We start from the raw sequence: 10,790 nt of genomic DNA, 5'->3' as shown, positions 1-10,790 counted from the left end.
CAAAGTCGTGTCTGTGGAACGACCTAGTGGTACCATGCAGCAGCAAGTCCAACCTGCTTTGCGGCGGGCTCAGGGGGAAAAGTGGGTGCCACTTAGACTCCGGTCCCAGGTGTTAGCTTATGTTATCGTCCGCACTGATCCTGACACCCCTGTTGCATAAAAAGAAAAATTCAGTCTTCGTTGCGATGACAGATCACTAGGAAAATGGAAAGATATCTGTGGAGGCATTCTAAAGTGCCTTACACAACAAATGGAAGATTCTGATATAGTCCGATATTTATCCAAAGTGTACGCCCACCCACTTCTCGAAAATATTTACCCATCTTTCGACTTGGAAATTTGATTTCATATTCTTCCCGGTAAATTCCCAATTCACCGTCCTATAAGCTTATATGACTTGTTTACTTAATTCGTTTCGACAACCTTGGAGAATTCATGACAAAAAAAACTTTTTAGATGATGTTGAAAAAGAATAGTTCTGTAAAGAACAATTTGAGGTAACCGGTGGCTTTTAAATCTGACAAGTGATTATGCTGACATTTCAAAAAATCCGTCCCACAAATGCATTACCGAATAAATCACAGGAAAAATAAGGTTAAATACACGGAAGAAGAAAAGGAATGGAAAGACTTTCTTAGTAATGGACAAAATAATACTTCCAAAAATTAAGTGTATGTCAAAGAATTGCTCAGAGGTCTATTGTTTGTTGATCGGCAGAGACGTGGCAACCTACAGAAGAAGTGTTTTGCATCCATATTTCATGATTGTATCTAGCAGTTTCCTTTGTCATTTCGGGAACAGGTTCTTCAGTTCTCTCCTTTAAAAGTTGCGCCCTGCTTTTTTGAAAAGCACTTTACGAGGAATTCGGCAACACAAAAGACTCATAGAAGTATTCTTCAGAAACATTTCACGTTTCATAAAATCTGCACTTAAATTATATCTACCTAAGGAGGACATTTTTGGGGAAAAAAAAGCAAAGCAAAGTCTCAGTTGAAAGAGTTTTTGGGACTTTATGTATTCTTAGGGTACACCATGAATATCTATCTATAAGATGGCGGACCAAACCCCATCACGCCTGATGATCAGCTAAAATGAAATGTTCAGGGTCATCCCGATCATGGTGGAAGGGGGTTGTGCAACTCTGCCTGAGATGGTAAGGGCCAATGCCATGAACTGAGCAGATACATAGCAATCTCACTTCACTTACAGTGGACTGGAGAGCAGATTATGGTGTTTGGGGTAAGTATTTTAGCTGTATAGTATGTGTTTGACAGGAGGAAGGGCTGTCTTAAAATCCATCCAGGGACACTTACTCATAGAGCCAGGCACTGTGACGGTGGTAATCTTCTTACTCTGGAGGGCATTACCAAAGAACCTGCATGCATTAGCTTCACAGGCTGTCACACTGTGCAGGAACACTTCCCCCACCCAATGTGTGCTGAAATTCACTGCTCCTGTGAGATTTTTGAAGGCAGAGGGTCAGGAGGGAGGATGAGACTTGCTCATGCACAGTGTAACAGTCTGTGAAGCCAGAGCAATGAGTAGCTCAGATAAAGACCCTTCCTTCCCAACACACAAACCCATCATCATTTTTAATTTTTTTTCACAAGGAAAAAGGCAATGAATAAAAAATTTAAGAAGATCACCACAGTCAAGGTGTGATAAGTGTGGTAAGTGTGTATGTCTAAGTGTCCCTGCTTTATCATGATGGGTTTTGATAGTTTGGTAGGTGTAACTGGCCTAAATTGTGGAAAGAAGTCATGTTAAGAAATCATGTAGAGAAAGTATGTTGGGGAACTGGTCCAAAGTTCACTTTGCCCCCTGTAGGAGTCCCCCATGATTCCCAGGTGTATTGATTTAAATAATAAGCCCACTATGGGTGTGCCTTTACTAATGCGATAGATCTAAAAGGCAACATTTTCAAATGTCTAAATCCTTTAATAGACACTTCATTTTCCTAATTTAAAAGTAAACCATGATTTCCTTCGGAAGGGATCGATTTCCTGTTGAAGATTGTCCATATCAAGCTGAATCGGGACTCGTCGTGTTAGAGAAATCGGCACACTCATAGTTCGCTCCTATCATTACTTACAAAGTCTGATTGGCTGGTAGATAATCCAACCCTTCCCACTTTATGACGTATCTCTTTTTACATGAAGCCTTCACTTTCTCTCTAAAGGTCAACATACTCCTCTTCTGCTGTTTTCATGATGTGATTGGTTTGGGGCTGATCTTCTTGCATCCACTTCATGCTATGCATTGAAGAACTAGAGGAATTTTACTGTACGGCCTTTGATATCCGTCTTTCATCCCATTCTATTTCTCCCCACTCCGCGAAGGTCCATCCTAATTTGTAAAGCCGCACAAAGCAAACTGTTCTGCTTTTCTAAATGCACAGCAATGGGTATCCGAATGTTCAACTAATTAACTAACACATGCTTCTACGGAGTGGATTGTGTGGAGCTTGTAACTGCATTAGCTTAAGGCAAACAACACGCAGAATATCTGGCACAGGGCCTCGGGCGCTGCGTAACGACACTGAAATACAGTTCTGCTCTGCAGTACCTCACGTTACGTCAGATTTATGCACATCATTAAGGCCATATGTGACTGATTATTTTCTCCATATTGCTCTTTCTATATTTGTCAAATTTAAACATTTTACAACAGTGTTAGCACTAAGATAAATAAACGGGAACGGCGGCCCCGGATGGAAGAACTCAATTTCGATTCCCGGAGATCTCCAACATTTCTTCCTTTTGGATTTTTAAGGCATTAGGTACTAAAACCCCAGATTAAAATGTGAAAAATGCAGGTGTGAGCTCAAGGATTGTAATCCTCCTGCTGTTTGTTTAAGGCAAACTTTGCAAGTTCGGAAAAGAGGCAACTCGGGGTCAAGCGAGAGACACGGAGAGGGCCGCCTTGTGGAGCTCCATTTACTAGAGAGACTAACAGTTCATCAAATGGCGTGGTGGGTTCAAGCCTACAACAACCTGTGACTTATGGCCGCCTTCTATCTGCCCCGGTTCGCCAGTTAACGATAGCAGTGTTTAAAGACGCTAGTTATATTATTAACTTCTCGAAAAACAGAAACAGATGTGTTTGGTTACTACGCCATTAAATCCATGATTTACATAGTACCCACGAGCTGAGCCGAAGCCAAACCTTCTAATTTGCTGGAGGTTTACAAAAAACCTGATCTGGTTTTTGTAAGGGCTGAAACACTTTAAACAAAATCAGAAAAGCAGTTGTTGTAGGCCGTGATTAAAGATGGAATTCCCATTTGGGTCATGTTAAAAAAAAAAAAAAAGTTTTGGACAAGGTTCCTCCTTCGAAGCAGAAGTGAAATAGATCATCTAATTCTGGACCGCGACCCATTCACCTACTTTCAAAGAAGATAAGTTTGTTTCCTAGGAATTTTGGACGAAGACAAAGCCAGGACATTAGCGAGGGGGGGAATGTAACGTGAAACAAATGGGAGAAACCTGCAAAGCTTTTTCGTGAAGTGTTTTTCAAAATATTCACTATTTTTGGATTTCGGGGCTGGAAATTGGAGACCGTAAACAGTGATCAATGGCTTCATTACTCGGTATTAAGGACTTGGTCTTCTCAGGCACATTTTTTTTTTATTTTCGTGAGAAAATAAGTCTATAATGAGCAGCATGGAGCCCCCCCCCCCCCCCTCCCAACCCCCTTACCGGTTGGTGTCTCGGCTTCGCATGCAGATTTTGCAGTTTGGGCCAACAGTTATAGGGAACTAAAAATCTGTTGTTACGCTGATTTATGCCGGTTTTTCATTTAACCGACTATATTTTTTACTTAATAAGTCACCGAGGCACAAAGAGGGGAAAGTCAGGCTGCAGAATATAAAAGTATTTATGGAAGAACTAAATCTATTTTTATTTTTCACAACCTAAAGAGACAGCCCGGAACCCTGTTATGGAGACTGCAGTGCAGTATTAAAACACAAGGTCTGAACTTACAAACCTCCACGGGTTTCATACCTTCCTCTCTAGCTCCTCCAACACGAAGACAAACAACCTCGTAGCCACAGATGAGAAGAGCGATGGTAACTCTTCTGCTCGCCGGATGGAACCATTTAGAGATTTAGGCTGTATATTGTGCATGGTTTATTAGATGATGGCTTAATGAGCAGTTCCTCTAAATTAAAAAAAAAAAAATATATATATATATTCTTATGGGTAATATTCCTATATCTGTGTTGTGGACTGATATACCCCCAGCATGGTCTCCATATTGTAGAGAGAATGCTCTGCTAATAGCTCCCTCCAGTTAATAGGTTCCAACTCAACAGGTGAGGTTGGAGTGTCAGGTCCTACAAAAAAATCACATATTGATGGTCTATCACTACATAACAACTGTCTAAGGGGACCAAAACCGTATGTAAAGAGCATGGTGGCTCAGTGTGTAGCATTACAGTCTTGCAGCGCTGGAGACCTGGGTTCAAGTCCCAGAGTCAACATCTGCAAAAAGGTTGTATGTTCACTCCGGTTTTGTGTGGGTTTCCTTCAGGTCCTCCGGTTTCCTCCCATACTCCAAAAACATACTGGTAGGGTGATTAGACTGTGAGCCCCATTGGAAGCTCTGTGCAGCGCTGCGTAATCTGTGTGCGCTATATATAAATAAAGGAATTATTATATTCAAGGTAAGTAAATCATACATACCTTGCCCATTCCCATGCCCACCCCCCCCCAGCTTACTGTCCACACTACAGGCTGGGTTGGAAGTGTAGGCAATGACGGTGACGTTGGTGTAAATAATGAGCCATGGGAATGGAGAGTCAGAGCAAGGAAAGTAGTGTAGTAGTTGTTGACCTTCCATAAATAGTTAAATAGCCCTTTCATTTAGTAAGGCCCTCTACGACCATCCAGAATATATACTGGACTGTGGATAGAAGATTTCCATCAGTTAGAAAATCACCCAGTGGGATTGAAGCTGTAGGTGCTATTTGGGGCATCCCAGTGGGTGCAATTGCTTGATCTCTAAGTGTTAAACCAATACCTTCTGCTGCCTACATTGGTGAGAATAGCTTGTGTTGGTCTGAATTGCTCTGTAACCCTAGAATTATGGTATCACAGTGATCTAGTTGTACTCATGAATGTATCTATATAATATCTGGGTAAACACCTATCTATCTATCTATCTATGTATCTATCTATCTGTCTATCTATCTATCATCTATCTATCTATCTATCTATCTATCTATCTATCTATCTATCATCTATCTATCTATCTATCTATCTATCTATCTATGTATCTATCTATCTATCTATCTATCTATCATCTATCTATCTATCTATCTATCTATCTATCTATCTATCTATCATCTATCTATCTATCTATCTATCTATCTATCATCTATCTATCTATCTATCATCTATCTATCTATCTATCTATCTATCTATCTATCTATCTATCTATGTATCTATCTATCTATGTATCTATCTATCTATCTACCTATCTATCTATCTATCTATCATCTATCTATCTATCTATCTATCTATCTATCATCTATCTATCTATCTGTCTATCTATCTATCTATCTATCTATCTATCTATCTATCATCTATCTATCTATCTATCTATCTATCTATCTATCATCTATCTATCTATCTATCTATCTATCTATCATCTATCTATCTATCTATCTATCTATCTATCTGGAGATATACTATGTTGATTCATAGCTTTCTAAATAACAATTGATCTATCTATCTAGTCAATCTATCAATCCCACTATTGATTCTAGCTCTATCGGTCTATGGGGGAGATTTATCAAGGTTTGTACATACAAGGCAGCGTTGATAATGTCATGATTTCTGGCTCAGGGTTTCCCCAACTTACGGTACTTTCCGTGGAGGGGCATTTAGTTGGGGCGTGCTGGACTGTGGGTGTTCCTGCACACTAACAATTAGCTGAGCCCGTTCCTGGCGCAGGTTATAGGGCAATTCTAAAGCAGGTCCTGCCATGGATGATCGGTGGATAAATCAGGAGGATGGACCATTGAGCTATAACCTTGTCCTGCCTGGTGATGATAAATAGATTATAGATAGAGATCAATAGAAACATCAACGTATATATATATATAAATAAGCACTAGACGTTAACATCTACTATACGTTAACATTCTATCATTATCTATCCATCAATTTGCATACGTTGATCTGTATCTATCTATCATCTATATATCTATCTATCTATCTATCATCTATCTATCATATATCTATCTATCTATCTATCATCTATCTATCATCTATCTATCTATTATCTATCTATCTATCTATCTATCTATCTATCTATCTATCTATTATCTATCTATCGATCTATCATGTATCAATCAATCTATCTATCTATCTATATCTATCTATCTATCTATCTATCTATCTATCTATCTATCTCATATCTATCTATCTATCTATCTATCTATCGATCTATCATGTATCAATCAATCTATCTATCTATCTATCTATCTGTCTATCTATCTCATATCTATCTATCTATCTATCTATCTATCTATCTATCTATCTCCTATCTATCTATCTATCTATCTATCATCTATCTATCTCCTATCTATCTATTTATCATGTATTGATCTATGTGTATGGTCTATGTTGACCTGTGTCTATGGATATCTATATATTTCATATCAATGTATAAAAATCTTCCGACCCCCCGGGGGACACATAACTCAGTACAGAACCTGATATCATTTCCATCACTTTCTTGTATTCCCAGGATATTTTCTATCCTCTCCGTGTATTTGGGGAGAAGGAGAAGCTTTATATTCCTTTCCCTTATTGCTAAGTATGACTTCTCTAAAGAACAGATTCACAAAGAAACATGACACAGACGGGATTAGTTTCTAGTATCTAAAGCAAGAAACCATATGGGCTGAAAACAAACGATATAATAAAATCTCGCAGCAGGGAATATCATTCTGAGATCTGTATTCTCTTGTCTGGAGGAGAGAATGAGACGCGTTTCGGTCGCCTCCTCCGGTCGCACAGGAACCGGAGTTATTTAAACATAATCATAATGATAAACACAATAGAGAAAAGTCTCTTATTAGAGTCTGTGCAGAATCCCGAAATCTTACACCACATGTAATGGGTTATTCTATACAAAATATTCCCTTTTATGTGCTGAGATGTTCCGCGCTTTACCTGTGCGGCTATTTTACATTCTGATAAGACATTAGCAGCATTCTCTATGTTCAACCACCAGCGGCTCCTGTATTATACACTATTGGATCTGATGGAACAATCGCTAAATCTGGATGAGCTGCAATACCTGCCAAGACCTAGGAGGTTAGTTCTCTTTATAGTGGGTGGTTAAGAGGAAATGCAGCGTAACTTCTGTGCAGGAGCTGAACGGATTGTACATGCAGGCAGCACGTTATAGAGCAGGAGGAGCTGAGCAGATTGTACATGCAGGCAGCACGTTATAGAGCAGGAGGAGCTGAGCAGATTGTACATGCAGGCAGCACTTTATAGAGCAGGAGGAGCTGAGCAGATTGTACATAGTGTCCTATCTATAGGCAGCATGTTATAGAGCAGGAGGAGCTGAGCAGATTGTACATGCAGGCAGCATGTTATAGAGACGGAGGAGCTGAGCAGATTGTACATAGTGTCCTATCTGCAGGCAGCACGTTATAGAGCAGGAGGAGCTGAGCAGATTGTACATAGTGTCCTATCTATAGGCAGCATGTTATAGAGCAGGAGGAGCTGAGCAGATTGTACATAGTGTCCTATCTGCAGGCAGCATGTTATAGAGACGGAGGAGCTGAGCAGATTGTACATAGTGTCCTATCTGCAGGCAGCACGTTATAGAGCAGGAGGAGCTGAGCAGATTGTACATAGTGTCCTATCTGCAGGCAGCATGTTATAGAGCAGGGGGAGCTGAGAAGATTGTATATAATGTCCTATCTATAGGCAGCATGTTATAGAGCAGGGGGAGCTGAGCAGATTGTACATAGTGTCCTATCTGCAGGCAGCATGTTATAGAGCAGGAGGAGCTGAGCCGACACATGCTGTATGTTATAGAGCTGTGGTTGCAGAACAATTTTTGTATTTTTTATTGTAATAAATGACAAGAATTGTGCTTGGATGCTGAGATAGCAGGACTCTCATTTACAACCCACACTTAGATGTCTGAGATAGGGATCAGCGGCCATAGAAGGTTTTGCAGTGTGCGGACCCTCCAGAACACAGTAGATACATAAGAAGCCCTAACCCCTATTAAAATATATTGCACCGTGTCTTGGAATATTAGAAGCAGGAGAAGAATCTATGAAGTCTGTAGCTTTAGGGCCACTTTAAATGATTTTTGGCGTCTCTCTACGAGAAGCTTGTGAGAGCGGCGAGTGAGTCTTTCATATACAGAAACTTCGATTTGAGGCTTAGCGTTGCCTTTACTGAAAAATGATTATGAAATGAGAATCCTCCACTCGAGCATCGCTGCCGAGCCCGAAATTGGCACCAGCTCCGTTTCCCTGATTACCGTAACGCACATTACACTATGTTACAAAATTCATCCCGCATAGAAACCAGAAATCTGACTCTCATACACACAACGCCCCCCCTCCCCTCCACTCACTTTCTATGGAAAAATCATTTTATCCAGGTCCCCGAAAGTCGATTTCAAGCGATTGAAAGCGGCAGCTACCTGCGAGCTCTAGAGAATGGCGTTTCCATCCACTGCGTTGTGTGGGATACATTTCATCCATTGCTAGTTTATAGAGTTATGTTCGGGACCCAGAATTCACCTCTCCCTTGATATTTGGATGAAGCTTGAAACTCAATTATATCCATCCTTCAGAAATCAGCTTATTTCTGCAAAAAAAAAATTCTCTTTGTTCTTTACAAGTCCAGGAAAGCGGCCGCAGAAAGCCAGGGTTTTTTTTTCTTCCTTGGGTTAATATTGAGGAGTTGTTATTTGGGATTTCTCTGGCTGCCGAGGATAAAGTTAATGCAGACCATGTGTTTGCTGATTCGGCAAAGAGGGCAGAATATGGGAGGTTGGGGATCGTCGCAGACAGGAATAAAGTGGACTGAAAAACAAAGTATTTATCCTTTAGGATTTAATCTTTCAAATGCTTTCGTTGTAATTCAATGTTCCCTAATACTATAAGTACTAACATTGTGCTTCTTATAAAGGGGGGGCCGGAGGATACCGGCGAAGTCTCCAAATGAAGTATCAATCTTTTGGATGATAATAATAATAATTCTTTATTTATATAGCACAAACAGATTACGCAGCGCTGCACACAGCTTGATAAATCAGTCCCTGTCCCAAATGGGGCTCACAATCTAATCAACCTCATGTTTTGGAGTGTGGGAGGAAACCGGAGGACCCAGAGGAAACCCACGAAAACACGTAGAGAACATACAAACTATTTTCAGATGTTGACCTGGGTGGGACTTGAACCCAGGACCCCAGTGCTGCAAGGCTGTAGTGCTAACCTTTCAGCCACCGTGCCACACTAAATTCCTGGGGGGTACATGATATTATTTAGGGCTCATCCTATTAGGGCATTGTCAGCAGTGGGTGTCTCGGGGGGGTTGTTCACTTTGAGCTCATTCCAGCAAATAATTGATATTGTTTATGTAATGGAAAGTTATATAATTTTCCAATTCCTTGTGGTTTTCCACATCTCCGCTTGTTGTCTGCTTGCTGTTATGCAAAAGGTGGTTGTCCATCTGTCAGCTTCAGTTTTAGGTTTTGTAGATTAAGGACTTTTAGAGGACCTTCATAGGTCCTGGAAGGGCTTATATACTTGTGTGTTGAGAGCCAAGACACATGTACTAGGATTACAGAGCTGGAGCTCCCTCTCTTATCTCAAACTCGGTGGATGAATTGGGTGGCCATGGACAACTAGAAACCTTAAAGGGGTTGCCCACTTTATAGTACAACTATATAGTACAACTATAAAATGGAGCACTATAAGAGTGCTTTTCAGAGGCTTGATTATTGGGATATTGGTGTAGCGATTGCCCAAAAGACCCCAGTATTAGAGATGCCACATGACACGTCCTTGTTACAGATTTTGCACGGGGGGCCCTGGAGCTACATGTTGCGCCTCTGTACCTGTAGTTGTTGCTTCTCCCCCTTTGTGACCTCTGCTAAATCTATGATCTACATCAGGAGTTACAGGTTTAGGATACGGAGAGAAGATTCAAATTGCAATAAAAAATGCTGAATACATAAATGGCGCCTAGAGGCAGGTCTCTCCTCGCCTCCAGCCATGTGCACTCAGCGCTCCATTTAACTGTTAAGTAGAGAAATATATGTAGAAGAAGCGGAACTGCGGCTGACATGGAAAATGTGATGAGAGAGAGAATTTCTCAAACAATCGGATCGAATCTCCCGGTATTGAATATGTCACCTAAACTGTCCATGTCCCGTATCTCCGCCCATACTAAGAGGCTTGCAATAGAATTTGACATGAAATTTGCTAATATTTAGCACAAAATGCCCCACCTACTTTTTCCAGTTGTGGGTGTGGCGTAGATTAAAGGGCTGTGGTTTATTGAAAAGAGAGTGGGGCAAATGATCCCCGATCCGGACAGTCTGACGAAGATGAAGTCCGGCGTGATTCATGTAGCTTGTGCGCCCGAGTTCCTGCATCCATCGCTTCCCCGCCGAGGGCCGCCGGAGTTCACCTTCTTCTTCCCAGTGCTTGTAAGTGCGTGTCTTGCGGCACAATTTGAAATGTTAAATCCCGCGCGTAGTCCAAATCCGTTGGGTTGTCTGACAGCCCGCCCCTGATT

The sequence above is a fragment of the Engystomops pustulosus genome, chromosome 10, assembly GCF_040894005.1.
Source record: "Engystomops pustulosus chromosome 10, aEngPut4.maternal, whole genome shotgun sequence".
In the NCBI taxonomy this organism is placed as follows: Eukaryota; Metazoa; Chordata; class Amphibia; order Anura; family Leptodactylidae; genus Engystomops; species Engystomops pustulosus.
Note: the sequence above shows the minus strand (reverse complement) of the source record.